Below are 13,938 nucleotides of genomic sequence, written 5' to 3' on the forward strand. Positions count from 1 at the left end.
GGGTAAGGTAAGTGTGTGATAGTGAGGGACTGTAGTTTAGGGACGGGTTAAGTGAGTTAGGTTTAGAGTGCGGGTAGGGTGAGTGTGCAATAGTGACGGGCTTTATGTTTTTGGGTGGGTTAAGTGAGTTAGGGTTAGGGTGCAGGTAGGTGAAGTGTGCGATAGTGACAGTCTTTAGGTGTAGGGGTGGTTAAGTGAGTTAGGGTTAGGGTGCAGGTAGGGTGAGTGTGCGATAGTGTCGGACCTTGGGGTTAGGGGTGGGTTAAGTGAGTTAGGGTTAGGGTGCAGGTAGGGTGAGTGTGCGATAGTGTCGGACCTTGGGGTTAGGGGTGGGTTAAGTGAGTTAGGGTTAGGGTGCAGGTAGGGTGAGTGTGCAATAGTGTCGGACCTTAGGGTTAGGGTTTGGGTTAGGGCTAGTGGCTATGCTATGTAGTGTAATGTGTTGTTTACGTTCGGTGTGTCGGTGTAATGGCGTTCGGTGTTTTGCGTTGTCGGTTTTGTGTGTTGTCGGTTATCTGGTCTCGGTGGTTTGTGTGTCGGCGAACTGGCGTGTCGTTTTTTTAAAGTAGACCCATATATATATATATATATATATATATATATATATATATATATATATATATATATATAATTAATGTATTTCAACAAGTACCATCTTCTGAATTAATTAGGAACTTTTTATTTTGTCATACTTAAACATTAAGTCCTGAACACAATTTATTTCTTCCTTGAAAGAAAAAAACAAGACTTTAAAACCTTACACAAATATATCGCCTCCTTCACTCATGAGCAGACTCCATCTCAAAAAACAGACTTAACACATTCAGATAAAATTTCGCCATTCAGCTCTTCATACCACTGTTTACCCTCAGCACTTGTGAAAGGGCATTCTCCAAAATATTTCCTGCTGTATGGATTGGTATCTCAGAGAATATAAAGGACTTTGAGAAAGTACCATGCTCATAAAAAAAAAAAAAAATTACCCAGAGACCTTCTACTCAAACAGAGCATATATACATTTTCTAGATATGCTGGATAATGGTATTGTGTTTTTCCTGTGCATGTTGTGAGCTTTGCATTTTACCAAAGTATGTTTTCTTTTGCTTATGATTTTAAAACAGAATGGGAGGGGTGACTTTCCTAAGTTCTTTCAGAATACTATCTGCCATTCTAATTTATCTCCTCTTGTTATAGTTTGTGTCAAGTGTTGTAATAGCAATCAGCTTGCCTAATGCCTAGGCACATTGCCTACATGTACCTTAGCATCAGAACTAGTTATACATTTCTACTTAGCAACAGTTATACTGAAGTATTTTCTGCTGCTCTTCACTAAAGCTCAGTCATTTTTTACAGCTTACATTTCAGTGATTTATGCAGATTAAAAATCATCCCCCCTTTGAAAATGTGCTCCTCTTTGGTGAAGGAGTTGTAGCTGTGTCCAGTACCCTGTTATAGTAATATTATGGCAAGACTGACTATCATATTGGAAAGAATTGCAACATAAAGTTTTGCTGTCAAAATCACATTACTATATCTGAAAGAAATCCTCTCCAAATTATGTATTTGTGTATAACATGGGAAGGTGATCAGTATTGGGCATAAGGTGCTGTCAGAGAAGACCTTCTGAAATGTGCAGAAGTCAACGTGGTGATAATTTAAATATCCTTTAAATGATACAAACATCCATTTCCCATTCCTTCAAATGTATAACACCTTAAACATATCTACTACTGCTAATATTGCACAGATAGAGTGATGTCATAATCATTTGCACTGTGTTTGCTATTTTGTATATAACTGCTCATCTTTGAAGTTACAGTACTTTGTTACTTTATTAGCTGCCTACAAACTGTGCACCTTGTGCTATTTCCACTAACACCCATATGTTAACAGAAATTATAATGTATCAGATATTTCCTTGATTATATTATGATTCAGTAATCCAGACATGACTGTCTATCTACATGTCATGTAAAAGATTACAAGAAAGTAAGTTAGATATTACTGTGTAATGACAGATGGCATATAAGATGGAAGGAATAAGAAATGGAAGGAAAAGACAGAATATACTCCCTCTGAAAAGAGTGTTTGTATCAATCTGATCTCTCTCAGCATCTCTTTGTCTTACAGACACACATGTGGGCACATACACACACACATCCACCACCGAATGCATTCATTTTAGTAAGGTGGGATAGTAGCATCTCCCCTTCACAGTTCCTCCAACCTTTTAATAACTGCCTTCCCAGGGCAAGAATGCCTCTGCATGTTAATTTCTTTCTCAGCTTATGAGTATGACAGCACCAGCTTAGAAGGCTCAAAGTCTGCTGCATAATAGGACTAGATCTTTTAAAATGTCAAAGTACAGAACACAGAAGCCTGCAGACCATTATAACTAACCCACAAGTCATCATGTATAAATCCTTGCAAATGCACTTCTTCTTCTTTTCCTGGTTAGGGGTCACCACCACAGATCATCTGTCTGCTCATGATTGACAGCGGAGTTTTACAGTGTCATGTTGCCAGCCCAGCACCCAACCTTCCACAGAAGGCACATACACAATCACACCTACTGCATGTCTTTGGGAGGAAACCGGAGCAAATCCATGCAACCACAAGGAGGACATGCAGACTCCGCACAGAATGCACCCCAGCTGAGAATCGAACCGGAGAACCTCTTGCTGTGAGGCGGCAATGCTAACCACTGCACCACCGTGGCCGCCCTATAATTCCTTGCAAATACACTGCACGTGTTTCATTCCATACTTAGAGCTTAGACAATGTTGTCAGTAGTGCTGTCATTGTGCTTAGCTGAGGGGAGTGCACCCCATTTGTGTCTGAAAAGGGAGATGGTACCAGCTCATCTGGATAGTAAACAGTCACATACAAATCAGTCAGTCAATCAGTCCTAACCCATATGGTTGCTTTCTAATTGTGACTATAACAGATTATCATTTCAACATCTATTAAATTGCAAGCAGCAGCTGGAATGACTATTTCAGAAAAAAAAATGGTTTCAAGCAGGTTACAGACCAAGATCAGCACTACAGAAGAGATTTATCCATTTGAGCCTCCCTCAGTTATATCTAAGGCAGCATAGATGGTGAAGTGCATCACAAACTTAGTGCTGTTCCACATACATTCAAGGCTATAGGATTAAGGGTAGTCTAGCTCCCCCTACAACAGAGACATGATATATAACACTGGCATATCACCTTCATAACGTCTGCTCACTCAGGGAGACAGGGAAACCTGCAGACTAGTACAAGTTGACTGACATTCATCATCTTTCTGCAGAACTTTCTCAGTTAACACGTGTGGAATTATTTACATAAATATTATCTTATGATGAAATAAAACACCTAGAAGCTTAGTTTTCAGATCCCAAGGCACCAAAGTTGCAGATTCAGGAATTATTTTTACACTGTTTGGCTGTAGTGTGTGATCATAGTTGTGTGAGACATTTTGTCACAGTTTTGAAGTACTTCTCTTTTCCCCACATTTGTGTGGCTGTGTAGTTAATACATGTAAGTAACAGTGGTGAGGGGATAAAGTCCCACACATGATGCATGAACAAAGGCTTATATCATGCAAAAAATGCTTTTGATGTCACCTACAATTTTAGTTGGTGCAAGGATTGATAAGTCCCCCCTTCCAGTGCGTTGCAAGTGACTTATGTGTAACATTTTCATATTAGCTCCATTTTTCCTTTAGAAATAATCTGAATGAATTTGTCCATAACTGTAGTACATTGCATCCTACCATGAATACTAACAGTGAAATACTGCCACTAGGTTTCAACATCTATCGTGCAGATAGCTCCTCTAAAAAAGGTGGCAGTGTAGCCATACTCTACTCAGACAGCCTAAACCTGTCTCCTATCACTATCCCCATCCCCAATTTCTATCCTGCTGAACTTCTCATCCTAAACTGCCATCTTAACCTGCACAAGAAATTTGCTGTCACTTCTATCTACATCCCCCCTGAGAATAATATACCCACCCTTGAAAATATCCTATCCTGGTTTAGTCACAACTTAGACTATGAAACTTTCATTCTTGGTGATGCAAATATAGACTGGTCCAAACTTACTACTGACTCACCACAATCCAGCATCAACTTACATGGTTTCCATCAACTACTTACATCCCCCACCCATTTCAACAAAGACTCATCTTCCAGTTCCACCATTGACTGGATACTCACCAACTCTCCTCACCTCTACCATGGCCCATGTACCCTACCTGACTCCTTAAGTGATCACCTCCCCACCTCTATCCTTAGACACACCTCCCAGACACACAAACCACACCTATTTAGAAATTGTCGTAAGCTCTCTAACTTCAATAACACCCAGTTTAACTCCTTATTGATTGGTCCATCCTTAAACACATCCCTCTTGATGATGCTGTCATTAAATTCAACAACATTTTCCTAGATACCCTTAATTCCCTTGCTCCCTCCAGGAAAATCAGAATTAAATCAAACTATGCTCCATGGCTCTTCAAAGGTACTAGAGTACGAATGCATACCAGGGATAGCACCTGAAAGTTATGGCTTAAAACCAGGCATACTCCCATCTACTTAAATACAGACAATTACGTAACCTAGTTAAGAAACTGGTCACCAGAGACAAGACATTTTACTAAAACTCACCTCAACCAGACAACTGGTCTAACCAGCACAACTTCTGGACTACTCTTAACAAAATACTTTACCCTGGCAAGCCTTCTAGCCCCTCACCCTACCCCAACAAATCTTTTCTTGAAATTGCTACCCTACTCAACAAACACTTCATTGACACTATCCAAAACCTTACACCCTCAAATACTAATACTGAAACTATCACTACTAACAGCAACCCTCATAGCCAGAATCTCTTCTCATTTAAACCTGTGTCAACTTCCTACATCAAATCCCTTCTTCTTAAGCTTAAACTGTGTTCTCTACTGATAACCTACCTCCTACATTTCTCAAACTTGCTGCTGAATCTATAGCCTATCTTATATCCATTCTCATTAACAGATCTATACAAGAGGCTACTATCCTACCTGGAAATCCTTCTATACTATCCCACTGGGTAAGGGTGGCAACTCCACTGATCCATCTAACTATCGTCCCATTGCTATTCTTTCTCCCATCTCCAAGTTGCTCAAAAAATGCATACATTCACAACTTCTCAAACCAACCTTCTCACTCCCACTCAGCATCGTTTCCGTCCCCACCACGGCACATCCACTGCCCTCCTCTCTTTCACTCATACCATAGCCAATGCCCTTGATAACAATCAGCTAATATCCTGCCTCTTCCTTGACCTTTCCAAAGCCTTTGACACAGTCTCTCACCCTATACTACTTTCTAAATTATCTAACCTCAACCTGTCTTCTTCCCCCCTTGCTTGGTTCTCCAGGTATCTCTCAGGTAGGCAGCAATCTGTCAAATGGCTCTCCTCCTGCTCCCCCTTTATATCTGTTCCAACGGGTGTTCCACAAGGCTCTATCGTGGGTGCCCCTCTTATTTAATATCTTTACAAATGAACTATTCACCTCTTGCAGACAATCTTCTCTTATACAATATGCAGACGACTCTATCTCCATCTCCAGTAGTATCACAGACCTTCTGACCCTTACTCAAAACTCCTTTCTATCCAGAGAGAAATGGCTATCTGACAATCGGCTTATCCTTAACCCTAACAAGACCAAGCTCCTGCTCTTTCTCCCCCACTCTCTTTCCAACCACAAATCTACATTTACCATAATATCCTCTAACAACGCAATCATAAAACCTGAACCACACACTAAACTGTTAGGCGTCATTATAGATGATGAGCTCAAATTTAACTTACACTTACTGGAAGGAATAAAAAAACACACCAGAAACTTGGCTTGCTCTATCGTAACAAAAGATTTCTTACTCCAAATGCTAGACTCTCCCTAGCACAGTCCTTCCTCCTGCCCACACTTCTCTACGCAGCCTCAATACTAACCAATATACAAGCTACTACCATGAACAAACTGCAACAAACATACCACAAAATTGCAAGATTCATTACTAACTCGCCCTACAACTCCCATCACTGCCTTGCCCTGAAATCATTACAATGGCTCGAATTCCCTCAACTACTGCTACTTTCTCGATTTCAAGTTATTCACTCCATTCTATACAGGCCTTCATCCTGTCCAGCTCTCACTACTCTTGTATCTACCTATACCCCATCTAGAACCCTCCGCACCTCTACCCAACAACTTCTGAATGTCGATAATCCAAAGAAGAACACAGGCAAACTACAATATAACTGCTCTATAGCCCACACTTGGAACAAACTTCCTCTGAACATACGCTCCATCATATACCCTGCACACTTTAAATAGGAACTCAAACGTTATCTTCTCAACACTAAATCATGTCTCTGCTTGGAACCTACCTGATACTTCCCCTTTATACAATTGGTGCTCCTTCCCTCTGAACTCCTGAAAGCACCTATACCTTCCTATGAAGCCTAGGCAATAAATCTGATTTACTTGTATATCACTTGTTTGATCACTTGTATATAACTTGTTTATACATAAAAAAAAAACATTAGGGGTTCATATATTCATTTCTTTGAGAAAACCCTTTTGCTGTAATCTAAATATGTTTGAGTCATATTTGTATTGATATGTTTTGGAGTTATACTTAGCGGTGGTGGTGCTGTGGTAGCATTGTCACCTCACAGTAGAGATGTTGTCCTGTTTGATTCTCAGCTAGAATGTCTTCTGTGTGGAGACATGCATGAATGGGTGTACCTTCGTTGAAGGTTGTGCGTCAGGGCTGGCAACTCGGCACGTAAAAATCTACTGCCAATCATTAACGGACCGGAGTTCCGCTGTGGCGACCCCTAACCAGAAAAAGCCAAAAAACACAACTTAGTTATGGTACTTTCTATTTTTTTGTTACCTATATTATCCTAATTGTTTTTGTAATTGGAGCTTTTCTCATCTGGTCTCCACCAAAAAGGGGCTCCTGCCCAGCTGGACCAACCCAGTTAACAAATGTCAAATAAATAAATAAATAAATACTTAGACTCTAATATGGCACTGCTATCTAAGTCCATTCAGAAGAGCAGTATAACCGTAATCCATATGGATACCATATCTTGAATCCAAACTGATGAATGAACGTGTCACTTGTTTGTACTGCAGTGCAGCAAAAGCTTTTTTTTTTTTTTGCACCACCTCAGAATCCTGCCTGATTGATCTTTTATATTCATCCAATTGGCCTATTTCTTCTGGGAAGATGGGGAGCTAGGCATTCACTTGCTTGGTGAGAGCCTTACAGATGATCCATTCCCACATTGGAATCCCAGTTGGCCCTGACAAGTGTCAGGTGGTATGGAGTTGACCAGCTTAGTAATGTTGAGAAGCAGCCTACTCTAATTATCTGGGATCGCCATCCCTTGACAGCTCCTGAAACCTTTCAGTAGCCATCTGCACCAATGGAGAGTGCCTCTGCATGTCGAATTCTGACTTAGCTAAACAGTATGGCATCACTATTGAGTGCACCAGCTCAGAAGGCTCAAAATCCACTACATAAAAGGACTAGATCTTTAAAAGCTCAAAGTACAGAGTACTCATGTGTAGTATGTATGCAAGGATTTGCACATAATGATGCATGGATTGTATCAAGACAAGAGCACACAGTACTTCCAGGTGTGTTTTAAGACACATGGTACTTCCATCAAGTGCTTTTTTGCATTTGGGGATGCTGTATAGATAGCTTCATAGGCAATTACTTAGGCATGCAGTCCAGGAGACAATTACAGCCTAGTCCAAGTTTCCAGCATATGCAAAACACTTATCAGGATATAACCTAAACTTGAAGGGTGCTAGTGCTCTGTAGAATGATCCTCCAACAAACAATATAAATAAATAAATAAAATGAATAACAGGCATATGAAGCAGAAGAAATAAGAAATTACAGGAAAAAGTCAAAATAAGCTCCCTCTGATTAGACTGCTTCTATCAGTGTGATCTCGCTCTGCAGCTCTCTGTCTTACAAGCACACACACACACACACACACACACACACACACACACACACACACACATATATATATACAAACAACCCCAAATGTAACTTTTTCATAAGTAGGGGATAATAGCACTATATTTTATAAATGCTGAGCTGCAAATAACATCATATTTAGTTCCCATAATTTAATGTAGTTAATTGTCCTCCTACACAGTCATCAGCAAAGAAAGTGTCACAACTTTACTGAGGGCCACATTTATTACTATATGTACAGTTTATAGTTTAAGTCTGAGCTGCACAATACCTGAATATAATAGGAAGTCTATAACAGATAAATGTTTTTTTTTTTTTACATGTGTTCACTGGGTAGATCCTACTAAGCCTAAAGCCCTTATTTAGTTACATCTAACACGGCATGAATACTGACCAGAGGATATTTCAACAGGACCTCTGAGAAACTTCCTTTACTCTTTTTCTGATAAATACCCAACTGGCACCAACTCTGGCAGATGTGACCCTTGCTTATAAAATCTTATTCATAAGACAGCACCTTGGGAGAACAGCAACATCCTATCAGAGTTATGATATGAACCTATGAATCCAAGTGCTTGTTTTGGGAATAGAACAGTGGCTCTGTCGTTTGGGGTCAGTATTGGCAATATATGTGACATGGCAATTGTACTGCATTAAGAGATGGAATTGGAAGTCAGGTAAGAATGAGGATGTAAAGTTTTCAAAATGTTGTTCTAAATAAATAATAATGTACCTTGAGTTACTTTCATTTTGTTTATATGAAGTGCACTACACTTATAAGCAAACAGGAAAATATTTATGACACCCAATCAGTACAGAAACAAAAAAACTTCAGACATATGAGCATCCTGCCAGTCTGTTTTGATTATGTTTAAGAATAACTGCTACACTGAAATATAAATGAAGAATGTTATGTCACATAACTCTCATGTAATTGTTTGCTAATATCAAATAAGTTTGAAAACTGAATAGTATCAAAACTGCTATTTATTTATTTTTTGTGAACTATTGTTTGTTACAAGACTGTGATGCAAGTTATTTTTTTAAGATAGCCTTTTTAAAACACAGCACATGTACAGCTCACATCAGCACAATATCTTTATCTTTAATCGAAATATCAAATTTTGAGTTGTCATGTCTGTTGGGAGAAAATAACAGGCAACTGTGAAACATGATCTGCTTTTTTTTGTTGTTGCCCATATTATTAATCCACAAATGTTTATCTTTCAACACAGTTTTATCCCTGCTGAATGAGCATTTGGAATCTTCTGCTTTCAATATTCATTCTGCTAACAAACTGTATGAAACAAAACTATCATAGCCAGGAGATCAGTTAAAATAAAAGCCGTGGAAGCATCACAGTTCTGCCTGTATTAGAAACCAAACTTAGATGATTCTGTTCAAGATGGCTTGATATGTAAGACTTTCTCTACAGAATAACATGACAGAAAGATCTGAAATACCAAAGAAAATAAAATAATTCAATATATTCAAAATCCTTTACTACACAACAACATGTATTACAACTTGAAGATTATGGATGATTACACAGTAAACTGTCCCCCGGATTCATGAATCCTCCATGTAAGACTTAATAAGTCTTACTCGGAGGCTGCAGTTGAACGGTATGACATCAGCGTGCCATGAATATGCATGAGGGCACTCTGACTCAACCGTAAGTCTTACACGGACCGTGTAAGAATGCAGGGGGCATGTCCAACTGCCGAGCAGTCTAAATGTCCACGCCCCTGCAAGTGTTTTAAAACTAAAGCACACACACAAGAGCGAGTCCACTCAAATGTCCCTGCACCCATCACCACACTCCCTGATATTGTAAACCCCTATCACAGTTCTAAAACGCAAAACATTAAATATATTTTTTTAAATCCCCAAAATAGCTGCCCGTATTTGTGCGTGTGTGCGCGGGTGTGCCCATTGTTTAGCTAGAGTTAACAATTCTGACATGGAAGAGCATAAGAAAGAATGTTAATACAAATCACACCAAATAGCAATAGCATAATGGTAGAGCGTTCGCACAAAGAAGAGGCATTCAAGGTTCGAGTCCCACCACTCCCCTTCCTATTTATTTTTTAAAACAGTATATGAAATAATACATGACAAATATGTTTAAACATTACTAAAAAGCAGTGAAATTGCCAATGTATCTGTGAACAAAGTAAATATTTTAAAGGATCCTGATATAAAATTGCCTGCAGTTAAGCAGCGCTTCACCCAGCGCAATAGAGTTGCCCATAGTTTAATAGCGCTTTACTTGGTGCAATAGTGTTGCCCATAGTTTAATAGCACTTTACCCAGCACAATAGAGTTGCCCATAGTTCAATGGCGCTTTACCCAGCACAATGTGTTTGCACGGACGTGCGCGCCGCGCCAACCAGGGCACCGTAGGGCACCGAGGAGCAACATAGAGCAAAGTTGCTTAAATGCAGCCACACCCCCTAGCCTGTCTGGATAGTATGAAAATAAAATGAATAACAAGGTTCGAACCCAGGACTCTGTGCATCAGAAGCAAAGTACAGAACCACTAAGCCATGATAACATAGGGGAAGCAGCCACTATTAACATACATATTCTTACGAATGGTAGTTTAACCATTACTAAGCAGGTCTGCAGTCAGCCGAGAATTTTACAAAATGGCCAATCACAAAAAAGTGCGGGAAATGCGGCATTTTTAAGCCCCACAGGCGGGAATACACACCATAACTGATTGTAGCTCACATCTGCAGCTAGAATGGTGTCAGAGAGGGAACACGCTTCCGAGCGCAACGTTGGGGCATTGAGGAGTCCAAATACATGGTTTGGCTTCTTGCCCACCGTCACGAGTCAAGACTCCTACAGGGCCAGTTCCAAGGGATAGAGTACAAGGCAGAGGCTTGGAACCGGTTAGCTCGTGACCTCACCAATGCCACAGGCGTTCCTCAGACTGGTGAGCAGGTCCGTCACGACCATGCAGACCTGAGGAGATGAAAGCAGGACCACCTGAACCAATGGATACAGGAGGCCTGTGGGATGTGGGATGCCCCACAACTGAGTATGTAGCCATGGAATGCAGTATGTAAAAATTGATAATGGAGTATGTATAACGGAATAGTATGTCTCAATATCCCTTCATTTACTTTACAGCTGCAGGTGACCGTGCTATGAATCAGCAAACCTATGCTGATAGGATGCTAAGGCTGCACCATCAGGCAGGTTAGTGATTATTCTGCATGTATTGTTATATAAAATATGGGAGAGAGCATGAAAGAAAGTGTTGTAGTCCAATAATACAGCCATAAAATTGCCTGAAAAAGTCCTCTGCATGTACTGTCAGATAAAAACGTCAGAGAGGCAGAAAAAGAGTGTAGAAACCCATTAAGAAAGGTAACATATGTCTGGAATAATATCTCTGTAGGAACTGTCATATAAAATAAGTGAGTGAGCCTGAAAAAAGATTTTTCTAACCTATTAATAAAGGTATACTATACACCGTTAAAACAAATAAAGGAGTGAACCTGTGAAAAAGTGCGTAATGTCATTAATAAAGGTCTAAAACACAGTGTGTCTGTGTCACAGAGTCTGAAATGTTGTTGTACCCTTGGAGTATACAAACAGTACTGTTTGAAAAGGTGCTGGCAACCCAGAGTTGTGCAGTCCCATATAAAGTGGGTGATGGAAGTACTAGTAGCTGTGAAACATATATACAGTCCACAACAGGCAGTTACTGGCTGGCATGAATAAGTAAACCTGGCACACGTGTAGCATGTTATTATTTTCCCCGGAAATGTGAATGTTTGTCAAGAAATGCAGGGTTCTGTACAAATCGAAGTGAAAATGTCATGTGAAAACATCCCAGATATGTAGATAAAGAAATATAAATGCAATCAAGAAATATGTAGCAGTAACATCTGCATCCTGGACAGTTAGTATGTCAGATATAGGTCAGGCATATATTGAACTAGCCAAACCCATTACACAACCTAATCTATGGTAGCAAGTGTAATAATACAGGTAGGGGATATACACTTGCAGTCACTAGGAATGTAGTGTAGACTAAGAGGTCATTAGAAGATGTTAACCGAGGTTTTTTATACACCCTACTGTATGTGCATAAACCATGCAATTCCACACCATAATGGGTATGTGTAATCTTAAATATTTGTTGGGACATATATCCTATTGTTCTGTAAATATTTGCATTTATGTTGATGCATGTGCCCTGTTTAAACACCACAGTCATGGTGGCCTGTTGCTACCAAACATCCCTGCATGCTGTTGGAATAACCACTGTGGTTCAATATATGCATGTGTTATGCTTGCTGTTCAACTGTTGTACCCTTGGTGTGTTGGGTTAATGGGAATATTATTGCATGCTGATACAACTAATCTGGAATGCTGTTTTGCTTATGTTGTAATTAAACACACCTAATCACAGAACGTATGAGAAGGCCAGTCCCAGCGGACCCACTTGTCCCTCCTCAGCCGGCGAGTGCACCTGGCACCAGCAGGTCCGGTGACCAGCCCGGGCTCACCTCCGCCGTTGGTCCTGTGCCACCTTTGGGTGGAAGTGCTGCAGGGGATGGGGCTCATCCCTCCCTTGCAAGCATTGGCGGAGAAGGGCCACCTGTCACCCTTCAAAGGGTCCGGGCTGTGGTGCATAGGGAGATCCAGCATTCAGTCACTGATCCCCTACGCCAGCTTGAGGCGAGAGTGGCGCGTCTCACAGGTGAGCCTGCCAGTCCTACGCAGCCCCCAGCACAGCCACCCTCGGGGCTGTGAAGGTTCAGTGGTGACTGCCCATGGGTGGGGATCTCAGTTCCACTGTTACAATTTGTGGGCTCATGGGCTTGCGATTTCCAAACATCCGACCCCGTCAATTGTGTTCACCCACCCCATGTGTCATACACCACCCCTGTATGCGTCTTGTCTGTCTTGCCTGTTTACCTTCCCAACCTACCTCCCCGGACATACCTACTTCCTCTACCTCACTTCCCACTCTCACCTGAGAAAAAAAAAAGGGAAATCTGTACCCACAAAAACATTATGCCTCATACATAGCTGCCCATTTCGCACACATGTGCATCGGACAAACATGTAAGCTGATAATTAGAATTTGCAGTAGAACATACTTTGTTGTCCTCATCCCTCTCCCAGGGGTGGAAGGTTTCAAATTTCACTCCAAATTCATTGTATATGCACAGCTGTTGCTGTTAAAGAAATGGGCAGCTATGGACCTTCCCTACACCTGTCCTGCACAACCCGAGCTTGTTTACTTACTGTGTGCCCCTCTTTGTGCCCCCTTTTTCACCACTTTCCTACCTCCCCATTTTCTTTTCTTTAAAAGAAATTAGTGCGGGGGTTAGCAGGAGTAAGCACTGTTAAGCAGTAGTAAGCGGGTTTAAGCTAGTGTGCGCATGTGTACGCTTAGCTAAGCATCGCTAAGCATCAAGCAAACCCGTGCAAACCCGCTTACAACTGCTTAAAAGTGCCTTAGTCACTCTATAGCAGGGCCCTTGTTCTGCTCAGCAGCAAAAGAAAATACCTCTGCCAGTCTCGAACCTCAGACCATTGACACAAGAGACTGCATAAATTACCACTAAGCCACAGCAGATATATAAATAATTTGGTTCTGAAATAAATATATCATGCATTACAATGAGGGAATGTAAATGAAAATTAGGAATGGTATAACACTAATCCTTTTCTGTGGGTCTTTACCAGCAGTGGTTGTGGAATTGCATGACATGACTGTGAAAGGAGAACCAGCCATCCTAGCAGGGAATAATGTTACAGTAGCACCTTACAAACACCACACAGTATCAGACCAGTATTAATACTGGCCACAGGAATACAGTGCAATAACCACATTTGTATGGCAGTTAATTGTGTAAGTGAGAA

Source organism: Protopterus annectens, chromosome 2.part0, assembly GCF_019279795.1.
Source record: "Protopterus annectens isolate FY-2018-M chromosome 2.part0, PAN1.0, whole genome shotgun sequence".
NCBI classification, from domain to species: domain Eukaryota; kingdom Metazoa; phylum Chordata; order Ceratodontiformes; family Protopteridae; genus Protopterus; species Protopterus annectens.